This window comes from Nuphar pumila, chromosome 9 (assembly GCF_984573655.1).
Source record: "Nuphar pumila chromosome 9, dmNupPumi1.hap1.1, whole genome shotgun sequence".
NCBI classification, from domain to species: Eukaryota; Viridiplantae; Streptophyta; class Magnoliopsida; order Nymphaeales; family Nymphaeaceae; genus Nuphar; species Nuphar pumila.
The window spans coordinates 29,745,079-29,762,735 of record NC_143257.1 but is presented as its reverse complement, the minus strand read 5'-3'; positions in this window follow the sequence as shown (position 1 = coordinate 29,762,735).

Below are 17,657 nucleotides of genomic sequence, written 5' to 3'. Positions count from 1 at the left end.
ACTTATGGTTTTATTAGTCGACTGAACAGAACATGTGTTTTCTGAAAATTTAGCAGCAGTCGACTAATGCTTTTATCAGTCGACCGGATAGAATGTTTGTTTTTCAGAAGATTTTAGCATCAGTCGACTGAAAGGTTTTTCAGTCTACTGATGATATTATCAGTCGACTAATTTTTCTCTAGTCGACTAAGTTTCAAAAGTTCAGATTTTCAAACGGCTCGATTAACAGATTAGTCGACCGACGATAACTGTCAGTCTACTAATAACTAACTATTAGTCGACTAACTACTGTTTCAGTCGACTAATTTTTCCGTTTTCCTAAAACTTCAAAAAAGGCGTATCTTTTCATTTTTCAAACGTTTTGATCGTTCAAAATGGACGGTTTTGACACCCTTTCATACTCTCAACGTATGGAATCTTTCAACTGTAAATATGAGTGCATTTTACACTCAAAATAAACAGGAATTCAATCGATTTGAATCATTTACTTCTTGCTTTTCACTCATATTCATTCAAATATTTGTTTTCTCACTCACTTGATATTTTCACTTCAGTTTTTCACTCAAATCACTTTGAGAGATAGTGAATTCGTGAGTAGAATATTTCAACAACCTCAAAAGCCAATTGCATCTCATTTGCATTCAACAGAAAGACTCATAGGTTGTATTGTAAGTTGTTACTTATTTTTCTGTAAAAAGAAGGACTCCTTGGTTTAAAGGAGTTGTTTGCTTTCAGTAGGGTTGTTACTGAAAGTGGGACCGGTTTTGGTCTGTGTGATCTTGTAGTTAACAAGGTTGATAGTGGAAATCTCAAGCGGATTTTGCTTGGGGACTGGATGTAGGTCGGGATAGACCGAACCAGGATAAAATCTTGTGTTCTTTGTGTGTTTGTTTTTCAAATTGCAAAATCCTTCAATATTCCGCAGACAATTTATAAAAGCACTATTCACCCCCCCTCTAGTGCTCGTTGCCTCGATCCTAGTGCACTTTCATTTGGTATCAAAGCAGGTTTGCTATTATTCTAATTTGATCATCATCTAGCATGACAACTACAACATCTCAACACAAAGAAGGATGCTCCTCTGTTCGTCCTCCTCTCTTTGACGGAACAAGCTATGGTTACTGGAAAGTAAGAATGACAATATTCTTGCAATCCATGGATCTAGATATTTGGAGAGTTGTTTCAGAAAAGTACCAAACTCCATCAACTGATTTCAGCCGATGGACCGATGAAGAAAAGAAGACTGCTTCACTTAATGCCAAGGCAATGAATGCATTATATTGTGGCATTGACAAGGTAGAGTTCAATCGCATCTCTCAATGCTCTACAGCAAATGAAATCTGGAATACTCTTCTTGTGACTCACGAAGGTACGTCAAAGGTAAAGGAATCTAAAATTGCTTCTTTAGTTCATAAATTTGAATTGTTCAAAATGAAGCAAAATGAATCTATATTGGACATGGTAACTAGAATGACTGATATAACTAACACTTTAAAATCCCTTGGAAAAGAATATTCACAAGTGGATTTAGTCAGAAAGATCCTAAGGTGTTTAACTCCTGAATGGGAGAGAAAAACCACTGCTATTGAAGAAGCAAATGATCTTAACACTCTCACTTTTGAAGATTTGGTTGGTAACCTAATGGCATATGAGGTTCAACTTCAAGACAGACACGAAAAAGAGCCCAAGAAGAAATCTCTTGCTTTTAAGGCTACTTCTGACTCAGAAAATTCAGAAGAAGATGAAGATGAAGATATTGCCCTCATCACAAGGCAATTCAGAAGATTCATCAAAAAGGGAAGATTTCAAAGAAAGGTAAAGAAAGCAGATTCTTCCAATCCCAATGAAGTCAAGTGCTTTAACTGCAAAAAGGCAAGACATATCAAGAAAGATTGTCCTCTTCTCAAAATCAAGCCCAAGGACCAATTCAAGAAGAAAAAAAGCATTTCGAGCATGTTGGGATGATAGTGACTCCTCTTCCGATGAAGAATCAAATGAAGAAGTTGCTAACATGTGTTTTGTAGCACAAGAAGATTCGATAAGTCAATTTGACTATGATGAATTATTTGAAGCATTTAATGATTTATATGCTAAATTTAAGAGTCTAAGTTCTAAAAATAAAGAGTTAAAAACTGAAAATTTAACTCTTGACTCTCAAAATAAAGTGTTATTTCAAGAGATAGAAGATCTCAAGAAGGAAAATTCTTGCCAAGCATTTGAGATAAAAGAAATTGGAGTTAGAACCAATCTCTTACAAAAAGAACTATCTAGTCTAAAAGAAAAATCAAATGATCTTCTTTCCATAGTGACCAAATTCACAAATGGTAAAGAGAATCTAGAAAAACTTCTTGGTTCTCAAAGATGCTCGGTTAATAAAACCGGATTGGGATATAGCTTCTTTGATACTCAAAATTGACCAAACTATGTGGTGAAAAATCAAAGACTTTATTCCCAACCATTTGTTCATAGAACTAAACTTTCTAGTTCTAATAGAAATGCATCTAATCATGGAAACTATAATGCTTATAAGTCTAAACATGATTATTCTAGACATGATAAATTCTTTTATAGAAAGAATATTTATTATCAAAGGAAACCAAAATCCAAATGGATATGGGTTCCTAAGACTAACTCTCATGGACCCAAAAATAGAAAGGGGTCAAATGCTTTGTTTTCTAATTTTGTTGTAGGTACACAACATAAGGAGCAAATGGATATTGGACAGCGGTTGTTCCAAACATATGACTAGAAGGCCGGAGTTATTTTTCACCCTCCAAAATAAGGATGGAGGAACCATCACCTTTGGTGACAATAACAAGGGAAAAGTGATAGGTATTGGTAATCCAAAATTTCCCTTGATAGAAAATGTTCTTTTAGTAGATGGTTTAATGCATAATTTATTATCTATTAGTCAATTTTGTGATAAAGGTTTTCTTGTTTCTTTTGAAAATGATTTATGCTTAATTTCTGACTTTCAATCTAAAAAGATCATTTTTAAAGGTAAAAGAAGGAACAATGTGTATGAACTATATCTAGATGAATTACCCACTTTTAATGAAAAATGTCTTATTGTTTCAAATGAAATTCAATGGTTATGACACAAGAGACTTGGACATGTTAACTTTAAAATTATTTCAAAGTTATCCAAGAATGATCTTGTAAGAGGCCTACCTAGAATACCATATAAGAAAGATCACTTATGTGATGCTTGCCAAAGGGGTAAACAAATCAAGAGTTCTTTTAAAGCAAAAGATATTGTTTCAACAAAACGTCCTCTTGAACTTTTATATTTAGATCTATTTGGACCATCTAGAATTCAAAGTTTGAATGGTAGCAAGTATGCTTTTGTAGATGATTATTCTCGGTTTACATGGGTAATTTTTCTAAAAAGCAAAAATGATGCTTTTCGGAATTTTCTAAACTTTGTAGAAGAATTACAAATGAAAAATCTATATCTATAATTAAAATTCGTAGTGATCATGGTGGTGAATTTGAAAATGAATATTTTCTAAAGTTTTGTGATTTACATGGTATATCTCACAACTTTGCTTTTTCTAGAGCGGCTCCACAAAATGGAGTTGTTGAAAGAAAGAATAGAACTTTGCAAGAATGTGCTAGAACCATGCTTCAAGATAAAAATTTACCAAAATACTTTTGGGCTGAAGCAATAAATACAACATGTTATGTTTTGAACCGTGTTCTTATTAGACCAATTTTACATAAAACATGTTTTGAATTGTATTATGATCGTATACCAAATATCTCATATTTCAAAATTTGTGGTAGTAAATGTTTCTTGTTAAATACCAAAGATAATCTTGATAAGTTTGATTCAAAATCAGATGAATCAATATTTCTTGGATATTTTTCTAGAAGTAAAGCTTATCGTATTTTCAATAAAAGAACATCTTGTATTGAAGAATCTTTACATGTTGCATTTGATGAGAATTGTGAGCAGATTATACCTCTAAGTGAAGGAGAATAAGTAATACTTCAAGAAGAACCCTTGATAGAGAGTACTTCTCAAGAAAATAATTCCTCTTCAACCGGTTTGGAAAGAAGTTCCTAATCATCCACATGAACAAGTTATTGGTGAAATAAAGAGTGGTGTCCAAACTAGAAGGCAATTAGAAAAATATATTGCAAATGTTGCTTTTATATCTAAATTAGAACCAAAGAATATCAATGAGGCTTGTGATGATGAATTTTGGCTTTTGGCCATGTCTGAAGAACTTAACCAATTTACTAGGAATGATGTTTGGGATCTAGTTGATAGACCAAAGGATCATCTAGTAATTGGAACAAGATAGGTCTTCCGAAATAAGCTGGACGAAAATGGTGAAGTCATTTGTAACAAAGCAAGGCTAGTAGCACAAGGCTATAATCAAGAAGAAGGCATAGATTTTGATGAAACCTATGCACCAGTGGCTCGATTAGAGTCAATTCGAATGATGTTTGCTTTTGCTAATTACATGAACTTCAAGTTATATCAAATTGATGTTAAGAGTGCATTCTTAAATGGACACATCAATGAAGAAGTTTATGTAGAGAAACCTCCAGGCGTTGAAAATGAGAAATATCCAGAAAAAGTCTATAAATTGAAAAGAGCTTTGTATGGACTCAAACAAGCACCAAGAGCGTGGTATGAAAGACTACAAAATTTTTTAGAACAATCTGTTTTTTCCATTGGTCGGGTAGACTCCACTTTATTTATTAAAAATCTTAATTCAAATATTTTTATTGTGCAAATTTATGTTGATGACATAATATTTGGTTCTACTAATGATTCTCTTTGTAAAGAATTTGCTAAAGCTATGCAGAAAGAGTTTGAAATGAGCTTGATGGGCGAATTAAACTACTTCCTTGGACTTCAAATAAAGCCAACTGAAGAAGGAATCTTCATCAATCAGGCTAAGTATACAAAAGAACTTCTCAAGAGATTTGGGATGGACTCATTGAAATCAAGAAGGAATCCTACGAGTACAACTACTTCTCTTAATAAAGATGAAAATGGTAAAAGTGTAGATACTAAGCTCTACAGAGGTATGATCGAATCTCTATTATACTTAACTACTAGTCAACCTGATATTATGTTTAGTGTTTGTATGTGTGCAAGATTTCAAGATAATCCAAAGGAATCTCATTTAACTGCAGTAAAAAAATTCTTCATTATTTGAAAGACACTTCAGATTTCGGTTTGTTTTACCCAAAATCATCTTCCTTTGATTTAGTTTCATATAGTGATGCAGATTTTGCAGGAAGTAAATCTGATTGCAAGAGTACTAGTGGAACTTGTCATTTCTTAGGAAATTCTTTAGTCTCTTGGTTTAGTAAAAAGCAAAATTCAGTGTCACTCTCAACAATTGAAGCAGAATATATAGCGGTTAGTTTAGCATGTTCACAAGTACTATGGATGAAACATACCTTAAAAGATTTTGGTTTGAATTACTCCACAACAACTATTTATTGTGATAACACTAGTGCTATAAATCTTTCGAAAAATCCTGTTCAACACTCAAGAACTAAGCATATTGAAGTTAGACATCATTTCTTAAGAGATCATGTTTTAAAAAGAGATATTTCGTTAAATTTTATTTCCACTAAAGAACAACATGCCGATATCTTCACTAAACCTCTTAAAAATGAAGATTTTATAAGAATTAAGAGAGAACTAGGTATTTGCTTGTTTTGAGATTTGTAAAAATGTTGATTTTTGAACAAAATCTCAAAATCGCACCATATTAGTCGACCGATATATTTCTAGTCGACTGATGTTTTTAGAATGAGTCGCACATTCTTAGTCGACCGATAAAGTTTTAGTCGACTAAATTTTTTTAAAAAAATTGTAAATGAAGGGACCCGATACCCCTTGGATTTTTTTTTAAAAAACCCGTCTTTTTTAAATAGGCATTGTTTCACTTCAATTTCGTACCTTTTCGTTTTTCTTAAAAACGAAACCCTTAAAACGAAAACCCTCTTTCTCTTTTGCCTCTCTCTTCCGAAAAATCCTCAGAGTGCCGTTTGATCCCATCTTTGCCGGGATTTTCTTGCCGTGACAGGGAGATGCCGGAATCTTCTAGCCGTGATCTTGAAACGTCAGAATCCTCTTGCAGTAACTAGCGCATCTTCAAAACACACCGGAACCCTCTTGCCGTGACAGTGTATTTTCCGCCATTGCTGGAATCCTTTTGTGGCCGACTTCACACTCGCCGTCAGCCATCGTATCCTCCTCTGTTTCTGTTTCACAACGCCGGACAACGTTCTCCTTCTGCCAGAAATCGTTTGGAAGCCGACATTTTTTGGTAACTCTGTTTTTAATCATGCCTCGTACGAAGTCTGCATCTGCAAAAGGTTTAGGTTCTCCTCCTCCTACACCTTCTTCAAGACATGGTTTTTCACTCAGATTACTCAGAAATCCTCTTTTGTATGATACTTTTGGATCAATTTCTGCACTACCTATTTTACCAGGCCGAAATGTTCTATTTCACTTATTTTCTCGTTACAACATAAGAGAATTATTTCTTGGAATTTCACATCTTTTTGATGCTTGTGCAGATACCCTTCACTATCCTTTTCTTATTCACTTGTTTTACACGAATTTACAAATGGATCATGAAACTGGAGTTTTGTCCTCTCTTGTTTGTGATGTTGAAATCGAGTTTGATTCAAAACTACTTGGAGAAATTCTTGAAATTCCACCTTCAAACACTTTTTTCAACACTATTGAATTAAATGATGAAAGAGTTTTTGAACAAATTCTTCTTCCAGGTGCACCTCACTGTCCTCCTTTCAAAAATACTAATCTTCAAACTCGTGCACGCATTGCTGGATGAATCCTTGCCCACAATGTTCTTCCTAAAACTGGTTCTTTTGATTATTATTCCACAGATCTATCTACGGCTCTTTATGTTTTATTTGGAAATATTTCTGTAAATTGGGCCAATGTGTATTTTAGAAATTTGTGAAAACAAAAACCATTTCTTCCTTATGGATGTCTTCTAACTCGTATTTTTAGACATTTCAAAGTTCCCTTATCAAATGAAAAATATATTGAGCAAAAAGAGTTCTTTGATCAAACAATTTTTAAAAGAATGAAAATTAAATATCTGCCTCCTTTAAATGTTGATCAAACTGATCCTACTGAACCATCAAACTCTGAACCTTCACCTTCTGCGACACCTTCATCTCATGCAAAAAAAAGAAATTTTCTACAAATCAAGACATTGATGAAGTTATGCAGAGACTGGAAGCTTTGGAGCTGCATCAACACACTTTTCGTGAAGATGTGACTAAACAACTATCTTTGATTCAGAAAGAGATTACTTCAATCAAGGATTTGCTTAACTCACTTTTCTGATCTTTGTTGTCTAAACTTTCATACTTTATGGGTTGTAATATTTTAAACTTATATCTCTATTTTGCTTATGCTATTTCTACCCTTATTCTTTTTTATTATGACAAAGGGGGAGAAAAAAAGAAAAAGATAAAAGATAGCATTACATTGAAATTGCAGGAGATCTTGCAAGAGAAATGCGAAATTAAGAGAAAAAGTAAGCTTTGAATGAATGCATTTGTAAATGCATGAAGTAATGATGAATGGAAATACAAACCAATCAATATGTGATATATGTGCTTTAAATGTGCTAACTTTTAATGTTTTGCAGCATATTGATAGGGGGAGTAAAATCTCCATCTATGCATCTAAATGCTTCATCTTTGATTAAGTTTGTCATCATAAAAAAGGGGGAGATTGTTACGACAATGAAGCCATACATGATACTTCAAGAACAAGGTTTTGATGATGAGCAAGTAGAATCAACTGCATTTCAGCTAAGGCTATGAAGAAATTGAAGAATTCGATGAAGAATCTTTGAAGACTAGTGTGCAAATGTTTAATTCATTAAAAGTCTTAGATTCTTGTAAGAGCCTTACTTAGAGTGCATATTTAGGTTGCATTTCACCTTAAAAGTCTTTAGAAAAACTTTTCTAAAAAGAACCCTCTTGAAAATCTTTTTAGAAAACTTTTTTCTTAAATTTTCATGTTTATTAGTCGACCAATAAACTTACCAGTCGACTAATCCTTTTGCACCATATTTTCTAAAAAGTCATTTTTGTCAAATTAGTCGACCAAAGGTTTTATCAGTCGACTGGACAGAATGTTTGTTTTCTGGAAAATTAGCAGCAGTCGACTAATGGTTTTATCAGTCGACTGAACAGAACATGTGTTTTCTGAAAATTTAGCAGCAATCGACTAATGCTTTTATCAGTCGACCGGACAGAATGTTTGTTTTTCAGAAGATTTTAGCAGCAGTCGACTGAAAGGTTTTTCAGTCTACTGATGATATTATCAGTCGACTAATTTTTCTCTAATCGACTAAGTTTCAAAAGTTCAGATTTTCAAACGGCTCGATTAACAGATTAGTCGACCGACGATAACTGTCAGTCTACTAATAACTAACTATTAGTCGACTAACTACTGTTTCAGTCGACTAATTTTGTCGTTTTCCTGAAACTTCAAAAAAGGCATGTCTTTTCATTTTTCAAACGTTTTGATCGTTCAAAATGGACGGTTTTGACACCCTTTCATACTCTCAACGTATGGAATCTTTCAACTATAAATATGAGTGCATTTTACACTCAAAATAAACAGGAATTCAATCGATTTGAATCATTTACTTCTTGCTTTCCACTCCTATTCATTCAAGTATTTGTTTTCTCACTCACTTGATATTTTCACTTCATTTTTTCACTCAAATCACTTTGAGAGACAGTGAATTCGTGAGTAGAGTATTTCAACAACCTCAAAAGCCAATTGCATCTCATTTGCATTCAAAAGAAAGACTCATAGGTTGTATTGTAAGTTGTTACTTATTTTTCTGTAAAAAGAAAGACTCCTTGGTTTAAAGGAGTTGTTTGCTTTCAGTAGGGTTGTTACTGAAAGTGGGACCGGTTTTGGTCTGTGTGATTTTGTAGTTAACAAGGTTGATAGTGAAAATCTCAAGCGGGTTTTGCTTGGGGACTGGATGTAGGTCAGGATAGACCGAACCAGGATAAAATCTTGTGTTCTTTGTGTGTTTGTTTTTCAAATTGCAAAATCCTTCAATATTCCACAATCAATTTATAAAATCACTATTCACCCCCCCTCTAGTGCTTGTTGCCTCGATCCTAGTGCACTTTCAGAAGCCATGTAGGTGATGTGGCATGTACATTTAAGATATGGTATTGATAGTGCACAGGGAGTGAGAGTGGATAAGGTGACATATACTGCCCAGCAAGTGACAAGAAGGTAAAAAAAAAATGTGAATGTGAGATGGGCGTAATATGTAGCATCCATTGATATGTTATGAAATTTTAAGTAACCTATCCTAACATAACCAATATATTTCATTAACACACTGACGCCATGCTTTGCCTTGACATGCAGATATCAACAGAGACATTATTCAAAGAATGAGTTTAAAATAATACCTGAAACAAATACGTAAGTTTCCCACAATCGTAACAACATGACTGCCCATTTAATTTTTGAAGATGATTTTACAGCAACCAAAAGATACATAATAAAGTAATGAATTCTCCTCTCATCAACAGCAAAATGACAAATTGCAATGATTTGATTGCATGTAGCAACTGATCCTTTCCAAGTAACTCTAGAAGATGGTTAAGAGTTATTTTCTTCTATACAAATATCACACGTGCTCAGTGATCGAAAGCCCCTATTATCGCAGAAATATCCTAATCACATCAGGCTCTTCTGTAAGCTCATAAGCCGAATTGCTCCAGGATAATCCAGGACAATCCAGGACTCTACAGAAAATTCTCAGATTATATCAGATCATAAACTTATAATTGCAATAACCCCTAACACCATACTATGAAAAATAATATACGAAATGTATAGAGTATACAGAAACTAATCTGGACGAACCCAGATTTCTTAGTACTCCCATGATGATAAAGCCCAGAACACAAATATACATATAAATGACTGCCAAACAAAATAAATAAATAAATGGAGAACAAATGAATATAAAAAGATAAAATACAGTTCGATACATATGCTTTGGAAGGAAGACAAGCCAACCATGAGAGAATCAAATGTCATTTCTTTTCAATAATTGGGAGAGAGATGGTATGGTTGAAGCACAGAAATGAGCAAACCTGGTATAGAATCAAGATGGTCGTTAGCTGCCTTACCTGCTTTCTTCTGATTATCATTAGATGTAATAGAGTTTTGGGAATTATTTGGGTAAACATGATGGGCTACCAGGATAGTTCAATTTACAAGTTAAACTAAGGTTTTGTGATCTATATTCACATCCATTTGCCCTGATTCTTATTCAACTCCACCACCTGTGAACGAGGAAATTCAGTTCGTACATGATGCCATTCCATTTTTTTTTTAGAAATAAACAGCAAGGCCCAGATCACGGTTATAAAACCATGTGAGTCTTGGAAATATACTGTCGATTGGAACAAATCCAGAAGATTGAAAGTATTTTGGTCAAATTTTGGATCGATTCGTTCCATGTCCTTCCACTATTATAAAGGATTCTGGATTAAGCAGGCCACAAATGTATGAATGATCGGCTTCCATTTGAAGACAATGGATCATTCGATTGAGAAGTTGAATGACTGATGGAGGGGCATTCTTTTTTTTTTAACAGATGTGGGTGCGATCACAATAAGGAATTGATGTACAGTAAGGGATGGATGATGCATCAAATCAACTATAAATTACTAATGGTATACGTGAATCACTGGGTACATAGTATGAAATATGCAGGGGATGGGGAATCGGAAATCAAAATGAGCTTAGAAATTTAAAAATACAGGTAAAGAAATGAAAAGCAAAAGACATAACATCGGTTATAAACAGACATTCGAAATGTGCGAAAAGGAAATTTATAGAAAGTTGCAAAAAAAAAAAAAAGAAATAAAAAAAATAAATAAAACAAAATGTAGGAATGTATCCATTCCGTTGGTTTTTGCATGATAGAGGGATCGGTATTGCTACAAGCAATCCCAGTCCTTGAGAGATGCATTAATGGGGACTAAAATAAGAAAAATCGAAGATAAAAAAAAATGAAAAGAGGAAGGGGAAAAAGCACTTACCACAGTTCCGATGGGGTGAAGACAGGTGACTTATGCGATTGAGCAGCGATGTTCCCTCTGGAGGTTGAAGTTGGATCTCAGCCAGGAGAAGTAGGAGATGGATCGTGAATAATGGATGAGTGCTTCGAGTGGGATCGAATGGATGGAAAATGGATTGAAGTGGTTCCTTCAAAAGAAAACCGATCAAGTGGAGAGGTCAAGAATGGATGCTTCTGAAGGAAAGAGAGAAGGAGAAGGGTGGAAAACGGATCCCTTGCTTCGTCTGTATGCTCCCCTTTTAAAGAAGAAGATGATAGTTTGAGACAAGTTCAGTTGGCGATGGAAGGTAGAAAATGAGGGATTCCCAGGATGTTTGTTTGAGATCAGCGGCAGAGATAGGAGAAGGCGGGTGCGTGGGAAGGAGCTGTTGCAATTTTCCTAAAATTCCTAAGGGGGGCTCCCTTTTAAGAATTTCCCAAAAAAGGCTTTTAACAGAGGGTTTTAACAAAACAGTTTTCAAAAAGAGTTTTAATTGCATATTTTTTTGAAGTTTTGGATTTTTTCTATTGTTTTCTTTTTTCGATTTTCTTATTTTTTTGTTCTTTTCTTGAATTTTCTACATTTTTTTGTATTTTTTGAAAACAAAACTCTAAAAACTAAGGAATTTAAACTGATTTTACAAAATTTTAAGATATTTACAAAAGAAGGGTTTTTATGAAAAATCGGGGTTATTTTGGGGAAATTTTTTCAGAAAATGGGTTTGGACCCAGGTTTTTGAGAAAATGTTCGAGTTTTGACACTCGAATCGAGAAATAAAACATGATGGATCTAAATGGATGTCGAAGGGACTGTCCGAGCTATTTAAAAACTATTTTTGGTATTTTCTGTAATTTTAATTTAAAAGTTGGACAACGAGACTCAGATTTGGATCTGGACAATGGATCCGGATCTGAAATCAAGTTAGACATATAAAATGAATTTAATTTTAGTAAAACTTGAAAAATAAACTGGAATTTAGATTTAAAAGCAACTCAATTGCTCAGAAAATGATATCAGGGCAAAAAGGGAATATTTATTTGAAAAATTTAGGGTGTTCACAGATGCCCCTCTTTGCTGCTAAGCCGATTGAAAGCCGAGTTTAGTGGCAAAGATAATACTCCAAATTTTGAAAATGCCTCAGTCAGCAGATCTGAAATGGGTGTGGAAGAATTTATTTGAAAGACATGGCTTCTCAGGCTTAATACCTTATCTTGAATGGCTTTTGGGAGATGAAATCCTTGAAAAAGATATGACTAGATAACAGAAGTGAGGAAATCGTGATGGGACTTTGGGTGAAGATCCCGAAGTGATGAAAGATAAGAATTTAGATCAAGTCTTGTGGGTGAGACAAGATCAACTTTTGAAATGACTCAGGTTTAGCCCTTAACCTGGATGGGAATAAGATATCTCAAGATAACCTGAATGGGGAAAGGAATATATGATGACCTTGATGGGACATTTTTTGGAAGATGCCTTATGAGATGAAGCTCAAGTGGAAATCCTATACAAAGCACGGATTCCTCGATGGGAAGAACCATGATGGGACTGAAAAAAACACCTCGTCGAAACGAGGGAAACGTGTTGGAACGAGATTCAGGTTGAACCAAAACCTAAAAAAGGAAGATACCTCAAGGCACGAGGTTCAGGCTTAACCCTTAACCTGAAGGGGACGACCAAATGGAATCCGCGAATGAAGAAACCATGATGAGACCTTCAGAGTTTGGACGAACAAATCCGAAAGGGGTTTGCGAAAGGAGGACAATGGGGTTCCCTAAAGCTTGGAAAAAAGAATGATCTTGGGTGCCTCATTGTTGAGACTAAAATAGCTTTTGAATTTAATGAACTCTCGCAGAAAATATAGGTTTTGACCCTTAACCTAAGTGGGAACAAACATACGGAATTCTCAAAACCGTGATGGGACAGGAGAGATACTTCAACTGAATGGGGTAACTCTTCTGGAAGATATAAACAACGCTAGGTGGCACAAAAATGGATATTGAATATTTATTTCATTCTTTTGAATATCTAGAAAATTTTGCCAATAAGATAAATTTATAGTTGACTTCAACGCTTGAAAATGTGCACGTGTGTGCAAAAGATATTCCCTCTTTTACCTAGAGTATTTCCTCCAACGAGGTTAACTCCTCGGTTTTAAGAGTCAAATTCAAAATTTTAGCGCTGATGACTTTCTTCAAGGAAGCTATTCATTTCCTTGATATGAGAAGAGAAGAAATATTCTCAATTTCATAAAAGCAAGTAGTGAAAAGACATTGATAAAAGAATTTTTGCATAAGAAAATATGATCTCTGGCAATTTTGGCAGTTTGATATCTTGGTGTTTTCTCATGACGATCTTTTTGCACTCCCTTTGAGTCATTGGGGCTTTCTCAGGCTTTCACATCATCCTTTATTTTGGAGATGTTCTGACTTTTTTTCTCTTTTTCGGGGAAGGGTACGTCACAAACTCCTTCATCTTGGAGATGTTTCGATCCTTCATTTATCTCAGGAATTATATTGATGATATTGGCTCAAAAGGTTTTTAGATGATAGCAGAATTCAAATATCATTTAGGGTTTGTCGGTAGGTTCATCACACTCTCCTTCATCTCAACGGTGATCTGAACTTTCCCTAGAAGGATTCTTCATAAACTCCTTCATCTCGGAGATGATCTAAAACTTCTTTGGCCCCGGGGGTTTGCTCGCATATTCGTCTTCATCTTGACGACAGTTAAGAGATCCCTTTTGCAGATATTTGATTGCAGCTTTAAAATGGATAAGAAGATATGGATTGAGTGAATTCTTTTTATCACTCATGATATTTTCGCTGTCTGATTGCCAGAAAATCATTTTAAAACATGCGTCATAACTATGATCAATATCGATTCGCATCTGGCTTTTCAACATCATTGAATATTTCTTTCGCTAATCATACCGAGGACATTTCTTTCATCCTTTTGGTTGATCAACATGAAAAAAAATTTAAATTTTATCCCTTTTTCACAAAGAGTTTCACCTTTTTGGAAAGAATACTAGAGGTAATTTGAGGTGATTCTTTTGTGTAGTAAGAATTTTTGGAATCAACAAATATTTTTAGCAAATTGGCAAAGTTTTCATGAATTCTGTGTGAAATAATCACTCAATATAGACTTTGATAAGACCTTGAGTTGCATTTATGATTTTGGACATTCTGGCCAATAAAACCGGGACCTTTCATTTAACGACCAGAGAAGTAGCTGGAACCTTTCATTTAATGACCAGTAAAAATAGAGACCTTTCATTTAACGACCAGTGAAGGAGCTAGAACCTTTCATTTAATGACCAATAAAAACTAGGACCTTTCATTTAACGACCAGCGAAGTAGCTGGAACCTTTCATATAATGACCAGTAAAAACTGGGACCTTTCATTTAACGACCAACGAAGTAGCTGGAACCTTTCATTTAATGACCAGTAAAAACTGGGACCTTTCATTTAATGACCAACGAAGTAGTTTGGGACATTTCATTTAATCATTTAACGACCAGCGAAGTAGCTGGGACTTTTAATTTAATCATTTAACGACCAGCGAAGTAGGTGGGACTTTTCATTTAATCATTTAACGACCAGCGAAGTAGCTGGGACTTTTCATTTAATCATTTAACAACCAGCAAAGTAGCTGAGACTTTTCATTTAACGACCAACGAAGTAGCTGAGACTTTTCATTTAATCATTTAACGACCAACGAAGTAGCTGGGACTTTTAATTTAATCATTTAACGACCAGTGAAGTAGCTGGAACTTTTCATTTAATCATTTAACGACCAGTGAAGTAGCTGAAACTTTTCATTTAATCATTTAACGACCAGCGAAGTAGCTGAAACTTTTCATTTAATCATTTAACGACTAGCGAAGTAGCTGGGACTTTTCATTTAATCATTTAACGACCAACAAAGTAGCTGGGACTTTTCATTTAATCATTTAACGACCAATAAAGTAGATGGGACTTTTCATTTAATCATTTAACGACCAGCGAAGTAGCTGGGACTTTTCATTTAATCATTCAACGACCACCGAAGTAGCTGGGACTTTTCATTTAATCATTTAACGACCAACGAAGTAGCTGGGACTTTTCATTTAATAACCTGATTTAAGTTCAAAACTTTTGAAAGACAACCAGTACGAGGGCTGAGTTTTGTTAATGGACTTGGTCTTTAGATTTGAAGATTTTAAGAAGTAACCCTGTGCGAGGACTGGGTTTTTCCAACTGAGAGTCGGGAAGGAGACCGACATTCTTAAGATATTTAGAGATTGAAGCAGGAATGATTGCCGAGGTTTCAGGATTATCCCTTATCCTCAAGGGGAAACAAAAGATTTGGTGAGGAGATCATCTGAGACTGGAATTTAGAAGGGACACGACAAGATTTAGAATTTTATGATCTATGATTTAGATGGACCAGGTATGCGATCCAACTTTCAAGATTAAGCCCTTATCCTGAACGAGGAAGAGAAAAGAATAAAATTTTGAGAAGATAGAAGGAGATAGAATTTGATGATAGATTTGACAAAAATGGAGAAAATTTTGAGGAAATTGATTTATTTTGTAAAAGACATTCTCACAAGCAGCATTATCGCTCCTATGAGTGATGACAGGATTATCCCTTATCCTGAAAAAGAATACCTCGAATGACGGGGTTCAGGTTTATCCCTTAATCTGAAAGGGGAAAGGAAAAGTGAAGAAAAAAATGGAATAAATTTATGAAAACTTTGTTTTTGAAAAGAATTCTAACAGGTAGCCTTGTTGCTTCTGTGAGGGGTCTCAGGATTTTCCCTTATCCTGAATGGGGAAAAGGAATAGAATTTAAGGAATTTTAATGAAGAGAAACCGATATAAATTTAGAAAATCAATAAAGATTGATGAAACTTGTATTTAGAAAAGAATCCTCATAGGTAGCGTTATTGCTCCTACGAGGGGTCTCAGGATTATCCCTTATCCTGAATGGGAAAAGGAATAGAATTTAAGGAATTTTAATGAAGAGAAATCGATATAAATTTATAAAATCAATAAAGATTGACGAAACTTGTATTTACAAAAGAATCCTCATAGGTAGCGTTATTGCTCCTACGAGGGGTCTCAGGATTATCCCTTATCCTGAATGGGAAAAGGAATAGAATTTAAGGAATTTTAATAAATGGAAATCGATATAAATTTAGAAAATCAATAAAGATTGACAAAACTTGTATTTACAAAAGAATCCTCATAGGTAGCGTTATTACTCCTACGAGGGGTCTCAGGATTATCCCTTATCTCGAATGGGAAAAAGAATGGAATTTAAATAGAAATTGATATAAATTTAGAATTTAATAAAGATCGATAAAACTTGTATTTGCAAAAAAAATTCTCATAGGTAGCATTGTTGCCCCTACGAGAGGTCTCAGGATTATCCCTTATCCTGAATGGGAAAAAGAATAGAATTTAAAGAGATTTAATGAAGGAAAATTGATATAAATCTAGAAAATCAACAAAGATTGACAAAACTTGTATTTACAAAAGAATCCTCATAGGTAGCGTTATTGCTCCTACGAGGGGTTTCAGGATTATCCCTTATCCTGAATGGAAAAAAGAATAGAATTTAAGGAAAATAAATGAAGAAAAATTAATATAAATTTAGAAAATCAATAAAGGTTGACGAAACTTGTATTTATAAAAGAATCCTCATAGGTAGCGTTATTGCTCCTACGAGGGGTCTCAGGATTATCTCTTATCCTGAATGGGAACACCTCGGATAAAGAGGGTCAGGTTTATCCCTTAACCTGAAAGGGTAAGAAGATTTGATAAAATAAAATTGAGGAAAAATTGATAAAACCTGATAAAACTTGATAAAATTGATGTAAACTTGATAAAAATATGAATAAAATGAATGAAACTGATAAAGATAACAAAATTAACTGAAAATTTATAAGATTTGAGAAAAAATGAGTTTTTCTGATCCTGCTTGCATATGGGATCTTGAAAGGAAAAATGTTTATTTAACAGATATGTGAGAATTTATTTTTGGGAAGGAAATCCACCGCAAGAAGAATGATCTGTGCTAGATCTGATCCTCTAAATCAAAACATGAGAGATCATCATGAGGGTTAAGTTTTTGAAGGTAATGGTTTGAAATCTAATTTTTGGAAAAGAAGATCAACAATAGATCTCATTTCTGAAAATAACAGTTTGAAACTGACAATAAGATCAATACAAGGGTTGATCTTTGAATATAATGTTTAAAAACCAATCTTGGAAGATAAGACCAATGCAAGGGTTAATCTTTGAATATAATATTTTGAAATCCTTTATGGAAGACAAGACCAACACAGGGGTTGATCTTTTGGATATAATGATTTGAAACCCATTTTGGAAGGCAAGACCAACACAGGGGTTGATCTTTTGGGTATAATGATTTGAAACCCGTTTTGGAAGGTAAGACCAACACAGGGGTTGATCTTTTGGATATAATGATTTGAAACCCATTTTGGAAGGTAAGACAAACATAAGGGTTGATCTTT